Source organism: Polypterus senegalus, chromosome 15 (assembly GCF_016835505.1).
Source record: "Polypterus senegalus isolate Bchr_013 chromosome 15, ASM1683550v1, whole genome shotgun sequence".
NCBI lineage: Eukaryota > Metazoa > Chordata > Cladistia > Polypteriformes > Polypteridae > Polypterus > Polypterus senegalus.
Window position 1 is genome coordinate 5,123,576 of NC_053168.1, and position 11,884 is coordinate 5,135,459.

Below are 11,884 nucleotides of genomic sequence, written 5' to 3' on the forward strand. Positions count from 1 at the left end.
GTTGGTGTCACCAAATGACGAAGGGACAAAACATAAAATGTTCCAACATGGTGTCTGCGGATCACCATCCAAGCTTCTCATATGTACAGGGTGGTCCAGATCTAATTATGCAGATCCAGATCGACTGAATGACTTTAATTTATGCGGGGACGATTCTTCATGTCTCGATGGTCTGGGATTGTTCAGGTGATTTTCTATGTAATAAACTTAATAAGTTATAGCGTAACGAAAATTGCATAATTAGATCTGGACCACCCTATAGTACCCGCCAGGGCCAAGAGGGGGCGCTACTGTTAACAGCCGTGTCATATTCTTCCTCCACAGCCCGAAGGGAAACACCCAGTGAGGTCAATTGACTTGACCCCTTATGATCCCAGAACCTGATTGGATGGATCTTTGACCAAGGAGACGATCCAGAGAGAGAGAGAACCTCCTTGACGAGAATGTGCGTCACCAGTTGAAGCCCGATGATCAGAGCCTGTTGACGTGGCAGCTACTGTTGTGGTTATTTCACGCCATCGTGTGTTATTTTTCTATGGAAGTAACGTTGCTAAGCGGGGAGGGCTGCGCTGGCACCCCAAACTGCTCTGTTTGTCGACCTTTCTTCCCTCAACCACAGGTCAGGTCAGGTCAGGTCAAGGAGCCTGCACTAATACAGCACGTGTTGTCTTACCCATCACATGACAAAAAAGCTTGGGATCCTGGTGGGCAATGCAGACATGGCAGCACTCGGGTCCCAATTTGTGGCGGCCCATCCAGGTAGGCATGTGGAGACGTCTTGAAACTCAACCGCCACAATAGTTCATTCTTTACAATAAATCCAATAACAGAATTTGAATCTGAGTAGATCAAAATCCCCATAACTGATGAAACAGGCCAGAAAAGGACCAAGATGATTAAGTCAAAATTAAAACAACGGTAAATGGCTGAGTTGGAAGCGGTCAGTCAACTAATGTGACATACCCAGAGACTGATGTCCAACTCATCTGTGACTCAATCCAACAAAATCAAGGAGGATTATGTGTGTGCGTGTGAGAGAGACAGACGACAACCAATGAATGCTCACCCAGAAGTTCCCAGCGTCAAATTCTGCGTTGATCTGCTTTGGAAAAGATGCAATTGTGTGTGAGCCCAGCAGCACAGAGACTGAAATGCGACTGCAAGGGTGTACGTGTGCTCCAGGAGCGGACTGGGTATCAAAACCTGCCCGTGCATCCTTCAACGAGTGAGGTGGCGACGTCAACCCACTCGGCCCATTATTCTTTGTAATGAGTACGCGGCCCGCTACTTGTTATGAGCCTATGGAATGAACTCGTACCTAAACTGTTGGCATACTTAATCTGTACACTGTTGTTTAGACACAACTTAAAATTTGACAACAGGCTTAGAAATAAAACTGAATGAAAAGTAAAAATGTAGTAACACAGCTTACACGTACTTAGAGTACACATCAAATGTCAATGTCATGTCCAAGTGCCAGTACCCTAGTAGGCTAGTAGCTCACACACATCTTCACCAATACTGTTAGTGTCAGGTTTGGCTAGGATATTTTGACATTGACATGAACGCCTCAAGATGTTCTTGCGTCATTATGCTCCTCAGGCAGCTTTTGATTCTCTCCAACACAGAGAACGATCGTTCACACCACACTTTGCGACACAGGCAGCGTTAGCAGGATCTTGAAGGTGAGCCCAATGCTCTTGTAAGCATCAGAGGTTCAACCACCGGAGTAGCACCTTGTAGCAGCAGAGAGATAGAGAGATAGAGAGAGATGGATGAAAGGCACTATACAGTAGATAGATAGATGGATGAAGGCCTCTATACAGTCAGACAGACAGACAGACAGACAGACAGACAGACAGACAGACAGATAGATAGATAGATAGATAGATAGATAGATAGATAGATAGATAGATAGATAGATAGATAGATAGATAGATAGATATGAAAGGCACCATATGATAGATAGATAGATGGATGGATGAGAGCCTCTATATAAATAGATAAACAGACAAACAGACAGATAGATGAGAGCCTCTATATAAATAGATAGACAGACAGATAGATAGATGAAAGGCACTATATAGTAGATAGACAGATGGATGAGAGCCTCTATACATACAGACAGACAGACAGACAGACAGACAGACAGACAGATAGATAGATAGATAGATAGATTAAAGAGCCTCTATATAAATAGATAGACAGACAGACAGGCAGGCAGACAGACAGGCAGATCGATAGATGTTTGTCATTGTCATCACGTGCTTTGCAATGATATCACAAATCTCCCAGTGCAATGTGATATGGAAACTTCTTAAAGTACATTCAAAACCTTCTTGATATTATTATTATTATTATTAATTATTATAATAACTGAATATAAATGATCAATGCCTAGCGAGGGTTGGACGGTCTTTTGGCTGCGGATTTTTAATTTTTTACTTTTACTTTTTCTGTTCTCCCCAGCTGACCGTATCATCAGCCTCATCTTTGAGGACTTGTCTAGAAGGACATTCCCTGTCTACTACAGTCAAGTCATGTCACGTTCCAACCCAATTATTCCTGACCAGGGACACAGTGAGGTTGCCAGCGCCTATCGAAGCTGGCACAGGGCACAATGTTGGTCCATTGCAGTGTGAGCACAAACACGACAGCCACTTTCGTGCCCCCAGTTCTCCCAACTAGCATTTCTTTAGACAGTTTGAGGAAAGCCACACAGACACAGAGAGAACTTGCAGACACCACGCAGTGAGGATTCCAGGCGCGAACCTCAGCCTCCTTGATGAAGGGAAGCAGCGCTATCAATGGGCCACCGTGCCAACCGTTATCTAATTATTTTTATAACTATTCTATATACGCAAATGTTGATTTGTGTTTCCTGTGTTAATTATTCATTATTATTCTTACCTAATTTTATTTTTTTCTTGTAACCATTTCTTTTAAGCACTTTGGGCTACACCCTGTAAATGAAACCGTGCTATAGAAATAAATATTGCTGCTGTCGTAATCTTCTAAAGGCCGAACAATAAACAAATCGAACTGTAAATGGCAGATCTTAAACAGACAAACTGCTGACATTTCAAAGTGCTCAGAGGTGACGAGCTGCCTTTTGGCCTTTCGTTTCATTTCATGTCCGTCTGCTTCCACGCGGCCGTGTTCATTGCACGATGGGCGCTCAAACACACAAATCAGCGGCGGGTCCCAGGTGGCTGCAGGGGTCATCGTCCGTGGTCCCTCTGATGAACCACACATCTGTGGACTGCAAGTCGAGTGGGCGCGCTTGGCGTCCCCCATGTTCTGTCGCGTGTCCTCACACAGGAGGTCACTTGTCACCTGTCATCCGTGAGATTCGCTGCCCTCTTCTCCGCCCTGCAGTTCTACGTCAGCTCGGTCCATTTCCACAGTTTTTTGTGCGTGACATGCGCACTGGGCGGTCTGCAGTCCGGTGACTCGGGTGTGACCCTGAGTGTGTCATTTAACTCGCCGGCGCTCCTAACACTTTACAGCCTTAACTGTATGTCTGAAGGCGTCAGCCCAGTTTACAGTACATAAAAATCCTCACTTCCTTCAAGTGGAGACATATTTCACCAGCTCTATCAGACCTCGGGGAACTGGGAGCTGCCGGAATTTCTGGAGACGAATGGATGATCGAAAAACAAACCACGAAGGCAGCAGCGCGGGGTGTGTGGGGTGGATGGAGGAGAGGTTTGCCACTCCTGTGACATTAGAAGAGTGACGAGGCTGCTGAGACTCCACGACCACTGAGGTGCAAATCACGGGAACGGGGGGCGGGTCTCCCACTGCCCGGGTGTCAAGTGACACCATTTAAGAGACGAATTGTTAATGGACCGATCCTTAATTGAGCCGGTCAGACTGTGCCGAAAGTGTCAATTAAGGGGGTCTCATTTAAATCTGAAGAGCTGAAGGACTTTAATAAACTGCGCGAGCCCGACTGGAATCAACCGCCTGCTCGCTATTCACCGCTTATACTTGATTTAATGCCGCTTGTGATTTTTTTTTTCTCCTCTTGTTCAGCCTCATAATTCTTGGAATATCCTTCCTCTCACATCAGGCAGACTAATAAAGGCAATGTGCGTGTCTTTGGGAATTGGGAGGAAAATCCCTGGAAGGTAATAAACGCTTCAAATGAGTCAACAGCAGTGAAACGGACCCCGAGCTGCAATGTTGTCTTAACGATAATTAGCGTCCAGTGGCGCTCAGCTATTAACTAATAAACAGTCATAAAAGTATTCATTTTGAACCAATTTTTACACACAGAAACTTAATTAGTTTTCGTAAAAAAACGAATGGCACGTCCTCAGTTTCTAACGCGCTATACGTGGCCGACACGTGACTTCACGTGCAATAAATATGGAGGGTGTGTAGATTTAATATTCTGCTGTTATCGGCTTTATTAACATACAATTCAAATAGCCATTATGTTTGCGTCTCATTACAAAAAAAAATAATCTCTCTCTTTGAAGTTAATGGAATGCAGATGAAAGAAATGTCCACAGTGCACAGTCAGCAGAATACTGCAGTCCTGCCCCCCTCAATAATCGGCACAGAACTGATATATGGAGTTTATCGTTTCTAGGGGAGACGAACGGAGAAAGAATTCGAAATGTCTTAAGGCTGAAGCGCGTCACTCGGTGTCCTCCACTCGGCCTGCTTGAGTGCCTGCCGCCGTTTCGACAGTGCTAGCCTGCCCCCTAGCGTACATGTGAGGGATAGCGATCGGTCAATTCGGGAAACCGGCGGAAAAGCGATTAAAATAACGGTTCTGATTAACGGAACCGCAATTTGAATGTCACAATTTAAATATAAAAACTTTTTTTATACATATAAATCAATATGAAACATGTGGTTTAACATTCGTTTATTTTTACTCTTACAACACACACGTAAATAATTTCATTATTTTTGTCATGGGTTTATAGCTGCACTCTTTAAAATAAAGATGCCACCATGAATCTTCGGAGCAGTGATATAGGGCTACCGTTTTTATTTATTTATTTATTTATTTATTTATTTTGTTCCCAAAAGATCCATCCACGTGAAGTTTCCAAAAAGAATCTTGATTAATTTAGATCCGTAACGCACTTGATAAATAATCATAAAAATAACAGATTTTTGAAATCTCAATGGCTCACGATTTTAAAAGGACTCTCGCTGCATATAGTGGCACAGGGCAAATTCAGATTTTCTTAATCTGTTAGTGTCCTGGTAGGTAGCCTACAATACATTTTAAAAATTCAGATTTGTTTTCTACATATTAGGAAGTTCTCAAAACAAACAACTTCATATGCAAGGAACTCTTCTCAGAATAAAATGGTACTTTGTCAAGTAATCGTTCTACTAAGAACCACACAAACCAGTAAAGAACCATAAAGAACCGTTATAATTAGAAGTGCGGGACCGAGTAGAAGCGATCCGAGTCAGAGAAGAGCCCCTCACACAATAAACGGAACTGAATTTTATCAGCGCGCCTTTCGTTTTGCGCAAAGTACAAACATAATAACAACCTACCGGCGTGGAGAGGTCAGTAAAATCCATCCATCCATTATCCAACCCGCTATATCCTAACTACCGGGTCGGGGGGGTCTGCTGGAGCCAATCCCAGCCAACACAGGGCACAAGGCAGGAAACAAACCCCGGGCAGGGCGCCAGCCCACCGCAATCAGTAAAATCGATAAACAAATAACTAAAAATGTGCCGATTAGGTGTCAAGTTACATAAATACACACAGATTGGCGCATCCTTACACCATCCACTCCGCTCGGTATAATCAGGGTCTGCCTGTAACGGCAGTGCTGGACGCAAGGTAAGGAAACCCCTTTGGATGGACGTGTTAAGACATCGCAGGACCCACTCACGTACACGTACATCCACGCAGGGACAACCAGAAATCAAACGAGTCGGCTTTGGGGATGTGATGGGAAAACTGGAGTACCTGCAGGACCCCCATACAGTGAAATAACAACACACACAGGAGCGCGCTTTGAGAAGATGTGCAAACTTCGCAAGAATGACCGAAATATATTAATATCCATTCATCCATCCATTATCCAACCTGCTATATCCTAATTACAGGGTCATGGGGGTCTGCTGGAGCCAATCCCAGCCAACACAGGGCGCAAGGCAGAAAACAAACCCCGCATATTTAATATATATATATATATATATATATATATATATATATATATATATATATATACACACACAGTATATAGATAGATAGATAGATAGATAGATAGATATTAAAGGCACTATATAATAGATAGATAGATAGATAGATAGATAGATAGATAGATAGATAGATAGATAGATAGATAGATAGATAGATAGATAGATAGATAGATAGATAGAGCGCGCGGAAGTATACGTAACAAGTTAAAAGTACGTCTTCTACTGCTAATTAACGCATAATAAGGCAATAGCAGCTATTTTTGCAAAAGAAAGAAAGAGTTTATAGGCATTCGGATCGTTTATATAAATTAAGCAGTCTAATAGCACTGCAGAATGGGCTCTTATTTCACACAAAATCGCAATAACTTGGATACGAAATAGTAAAACGATGGTGTTTTCATTCTTTTATCAATTATTGGGTGTTTTCATTTCCAAGTATATAACAACAAAAGTGTGACAATAGGACAAATGAATTACAATACTAGACTGCTAACAGAACTGGCAGCGCTAACATCCCGGCGTTATAACAGGAAGAATAAAAATGACAAATGCTCATCCATCCATCTGTCTAAATGTTAAATAGCGGGTTTCTTATCTGTCTGTACAGTAATGTCACCATCGTTAAATTGATCCTTTGTGTATATGAGCTCAGTTAAAGTCCAAATTGGTGTTTCTGCTATGTCTATCATATAGTGCCTTTCCCATCTATCTATCTAGTGCCTTTTCTATCTATCCGTCCATCGACACAGTAATATCAACAGTGGTAAGTTAATTGTTTAATGGCGTACCTAACTCCACGTAAAGTCTTAATTTAGCACCGGTAATTTTATTATTTTTTAAATAGCACCTTTCACATGTCAATACCTTACCTATCTATCGATTACATAGTTCCTTTCACAGCTAAGCTTTCCTTATATCTACAAAGTAATATCACTTGTCTTAGATGAAAATTTTATGTGCATATGTTTTAATTTAACCCTGGCAATTTCACTCTAACGACTTTCACTTCTACCTATTATACATTTCCATTCACATCTATAATTTAGTGTCTTTCCTATCTATCAAGTAATATCAGCTTAAAGTCTTATCTCAATAATTGCGATTTTACTCTCTATTCTGTAGCTCTTTTCTCATCTGTTTATTTTATAGTGCCTCTTCTATCTATCTATCTAGTGCCTTTTATAGGTAGCTGTCTATTTTTATAGTGCCTTTCATAGCTATCAATTTATCTGTCTATCCAGTAATATTACCCGTGTTGTATTAACAGTTTAATTAGTTATATGAGCTCGCTTAAAGTCTTAATACTGAAGATTTTACTATTATATACTTTCATGTCTATGTATTGTATATCTCCTTTTCATCTATTTATCATATAGTTCCTCTTCTATCTATTTATCTATCGATCTATATATCTGGTGCCTTTCATATCTAGTTGTTTCCTTTCTAGTGCCTTTCATGTCTACCTGTCTATGTGTTATATTAACAATTTAATTGGTTATATGATTCCACTTAAAGTCTTTAAAGCCTAAGACAGTTGTTCACAAACTGTGGGGCGGGGCGCGAAGATGTGAAAAAAGAAAGCAAGAATCAAAATTATGAAAAATTCATCTATTGAAACCAAAACAAATTAACTTAAACTACATTCTGATACTAGAAAAATAAATATAGAGTTAGATAAATGTCGATAAAAGTTAAGTAGGTATAATAAAATATGCATCTATGATATATCATTAATTAAAAAAGAACACATTGGCATTTGTGGGCTCCTTTAAAAAACGTCAGGGGGGCGCGATTAAAACTGTTATGAAAACTCGCGTCGCGAATACTTAAAGGTTGAGAAACGCTGGCCTAAGATGTTACTCTCTAACGTATAACGACTGTCACATCTGTCTGTCTATCTTATAGTGCCTTTCACGTTTGTCTGTCGCTCTCCGTGCATCTCTTGGACAAACACACGCGCTGCCCCGTCGTCTTCACCAATTACGAACTGTTCGTTGGCATTAAATGCGCTCCCCTGATTCGTTCGCTCCACACCTCGGCTGGTGGTCCTCCGATCGGCGTTGCTTTTTTTTTTTTTTTTTCCTTTGGCGGATGGAGAATTCGAGAAGTGCCCGAGTATCGAGTGTGTGCTCACAGCCTGCGGTCGTTTCAAAGCTGAATTCTACACACTGGCCCGTTTTCTTCTCCCTGCCTAACTGATGTAGCCTTGGCTTGATAAGAATTGTAGGCGACCACCCGAAACTTGTTTTTGGTATTTTTGCACGATGTTAACATTTCTGGCCAATAGTAAACATGCGGAAATGATCTTTTTTTTTTATCTCGCTCCCCGAATTGGCCGCCTCACTGCCCACCTGAGCCCCGGTCAGCGCCGACCTCTTTTCGCTGATCTGACCGGATTCAGGTGTGCAAACTTGGCTTTAACACCGTGCAACTTTTCTAAAGGACTGCCAAACGTAAAATCAAATCCAAGTGTCTCGAATTTCTGTGCGCCTTCCCGCCCGCTCCTTCACTTTTGAAAGTGCTCCGCCGTTCGTCCTCCAGTCGGGTGCCTCGGATTTCGTTAATGGACGCATCGTCCTAATAATCGGGCCGCTCTCCATTCGGGACCCCGCCACCAGAACCCCTACAACTGGAACCGATTTCGCCGCCCTTACTTTCTGAACGCGCACTTTCTCATTTACTGTGAAACGAGGCGTTCTCGGAGGGTCGAGAAGGTGACAGAAAGTGACCATCTGCACAAAGTTACGTAATGACTGCTCTGCCCCAATATACCACCGCATAAAAGTGGACAGGTGACTCGTCCTTATTTCAAACCTAGCCGTCCAAGATGCGCTTGGGGATGCCTTTGAATATCTCAGGAGTGCCGCACCCGAAGTATTTATGCAAATTCCTAGCAAATGACACCGTTGAATAAAAGAGAACTTACCTTTAGGAGAGCATAAAGAAGAACAATATCCCAAATAAGCGCTTCCTCAGTTAAACACTGTCGCTTGTCAGATCGTAGCATACGAAGTGGTAAGCTCCATAGAGAGAGGCTGGCTCCATAGCCAGTGAAAGAGGAGCAGCCAGCTCACAGGGATGGGAATGGGCTGGAAAGCAGGAGCAGCCAGCGAGCCTCTCTCTCTCTTCTGCTCTCCTGTCTCTGCTGCTGACAGCTGCTAACGAGCTCGGATTCTTCCACTCGCACAGCTGCCGGCCGCCGAGCTCGACAGACGACGGGAGGGAAAGGGGGGAAGCAGCGCCCTCTGCTGACGCCGAGCGACTGGTAACCTCGCCCAGGATTACGCGTCCTGCATCGGCAGGGCAGAGCTGGCTGGCCAAGTTAGCAGCTCTTCGTAAAGCGCAGATGTCAACCCTGCAATCCACGCCTGAAAAACCCGGCAGACAAAAGCGTCAATCCACCGGGGCTCTGCGTGAAAATGTGCAAATGAGGCGACGTCTCACAGTAAAAGCACCAGTGTGACATTAACACTTACAGCGTCTATGTGGGAGCGCTCACTCTCTCGCTCCCTCTCTCCATGGGCACTTTAAACGCTCCAAGAGTTCATTTAACACTGGCAGAGACGGAGCAATGAGCAGATGGGCACGCCAGCTTTTAGGTTCACTTGCGGTTTCAGAACCACTTTACATTTGAATAATTAACTAACCATAATTTCATATGTTTTCTTAAAGACGGGACCTTAAATTACATAAAGATCCAACTAAGTCTGCCTGGTGTTTAGTTTTTAAAAGGATGCACAATTTGCAGGGTCGGGCTCTAATAATAACTGCCTGTTTGGGCTTCATTGCCGCCTTGTGCCCGGTGCCACCCATAGAAAACACTAGGGCTCGCCGTGACTCTGAGCTGGAAAAAATGGGCTAGAAAAAGGAAGGGTAGCTGAAGGGATAAATAAATATAAAAGGCACTATAAAATAAATAGACAGAAAAGAATGATAGAATCATAGCTATAGAAAGATAATAAAATCACTTAATACTAGATACATAGACAGATATGAAAGACACTATTTACTAGACAAATACGGTATATACATTTGAAAGGCGCTATATAATAGAGGTACTATATACCAGATAGACAGATATGAAAGGCACTAAAATAAAGAGAGAAATGAAAGGCACTATATAATAGATGGAAAGACAGATATATATGAAAGGCACTATATAATAGACAAATAGATACATTTGAACGGTGAACGGTATAATAGATAGACAGATAAGAAAGGAGAGACACTATCTGATAGAATGATAGACAGAGAGCTATAGAAAAATAATAAAAGCACTTTATACTAGATAAATAGACAGATATGAAAAGCACTATTTACTAGACAGATATATACATTTGAAAGGCGCTATATAATAGATAGAAAGACAGATATATATGAAATGCACTATATAATAGACAAATAGATACATTTGAAAGGCACTGTACAGTATAATAAATAGATATTAAAGGCACAATATAATAGATAGATAGATAGATAGATAGATAGATAGATAGATAGATAGATAGATAGATAGATAGATATGAAAGGCACTATATAATAGATAGATAAGGTGCGATTTCAAAGCTTAAACTTCTACTTGACGGCCATCACAGCACAGTGTGCTATGTCAGATATTAAAAATCCTTCAACTTTGTATTTTAAAGAAAGAGAGGGCAAAGGGGATACAAAGAGTGAAAGAGAAAAAAATATTTAAAAACACGATTCTGGCACCCCTCTTTATTTTCACAATATTACGTATTTTCAGCTGTTAAGGTAAAACTAAGAAAGACGACTAACTAAAAGCCTATCAGTAGATTTCATTTTTCAGGGGTTGGCAGACTATTGACCCAAAAGATAAGAAAGGAGAGACACTATCTGATAGAATGATAGACAGCTATAGAAAAACAATAAAAGCACTTTATACTCTAGACAGATATGAAAGGCACTATTTACTAGACAGATATATACATTTGAAAGGCTCTATTTAATAGAGGTACTATATACCAGATAGGCAGATATGAAAGGCACTTAAATAAAGAGAGAAAGGAAAGGCACTATATAATAGATAGAAATACATATATATATATGAAAGGCACTATATAATATAGAGATAGATTTAAAAAGGCATTATATAATAGATAGATAGATAGATAGATAGTGTTGGAGATACCTGGGGTGGCGACCCGGCCAGGACGCCTAGGAAGACCAGAAGAGGGCTTACGCTCACCTCAGACCACGTGGGGGTGACCAAACTGGTTCCTTTGGGGGCCACGGGTACAGAGCTTTGAAGCTCTACCCTGTAGGTGCCCGTGGTCACCGCCAGGGGGCGCCCCTGTGCTTAGAGAGCCCTGGACCTCAGCACTTCCGCCACACCCGGAAGTGCTGGGGTAAGAGGATCGGGGACACCCAGAGTGCTTCTGGGTACACAGACGGTGCTTCTGCCACACAGGGGCATGTCGGCGGAAAGTCACCGGAGGACACCTGGAAGTGACATCTTCATGACCCGAAGTGGCATCATCGTTGGCGCCAGAACCAGAAGTGATGTCATCAGTGGTGCCGGAATCAAGTGGGATTTCCTGGGAATGGTCTGCAAGAGACTGAGAGAGACAGTACGCACACTCTGCCGCCCCCTGGTCTGGTGGAGAATTACTATTGTTTAGGCCCTTTAGCTGTTTCCCATGCACATGTGTGTGACAATAGCTTTGTCAAT

At 42.2% G+C, this 11,884-nt stretch overlaps 1 protein-coding gene across 1 annotated transcript in view; it reads right to left on the bottom strand.

Moving 5' to 3' along the window:
- Positions 1–9,586, bottom strand: part of LOC120515754 (copine-4) — a 466,133-nt gene extending 456,547 nt beyond the window's left edge. Inside the window, exon 1 of the mRNA XM_039737037.1 lies at positions 9,119–9,586. The gene's annotated coding sequence lies outside the window, so the exon portion shown is untranslated. The remainder of the gene's footprint in view (positions 1–9,118) is intronic.
- Positions 9,587–11,884: the final 2,298 nt, after the last annotated feature.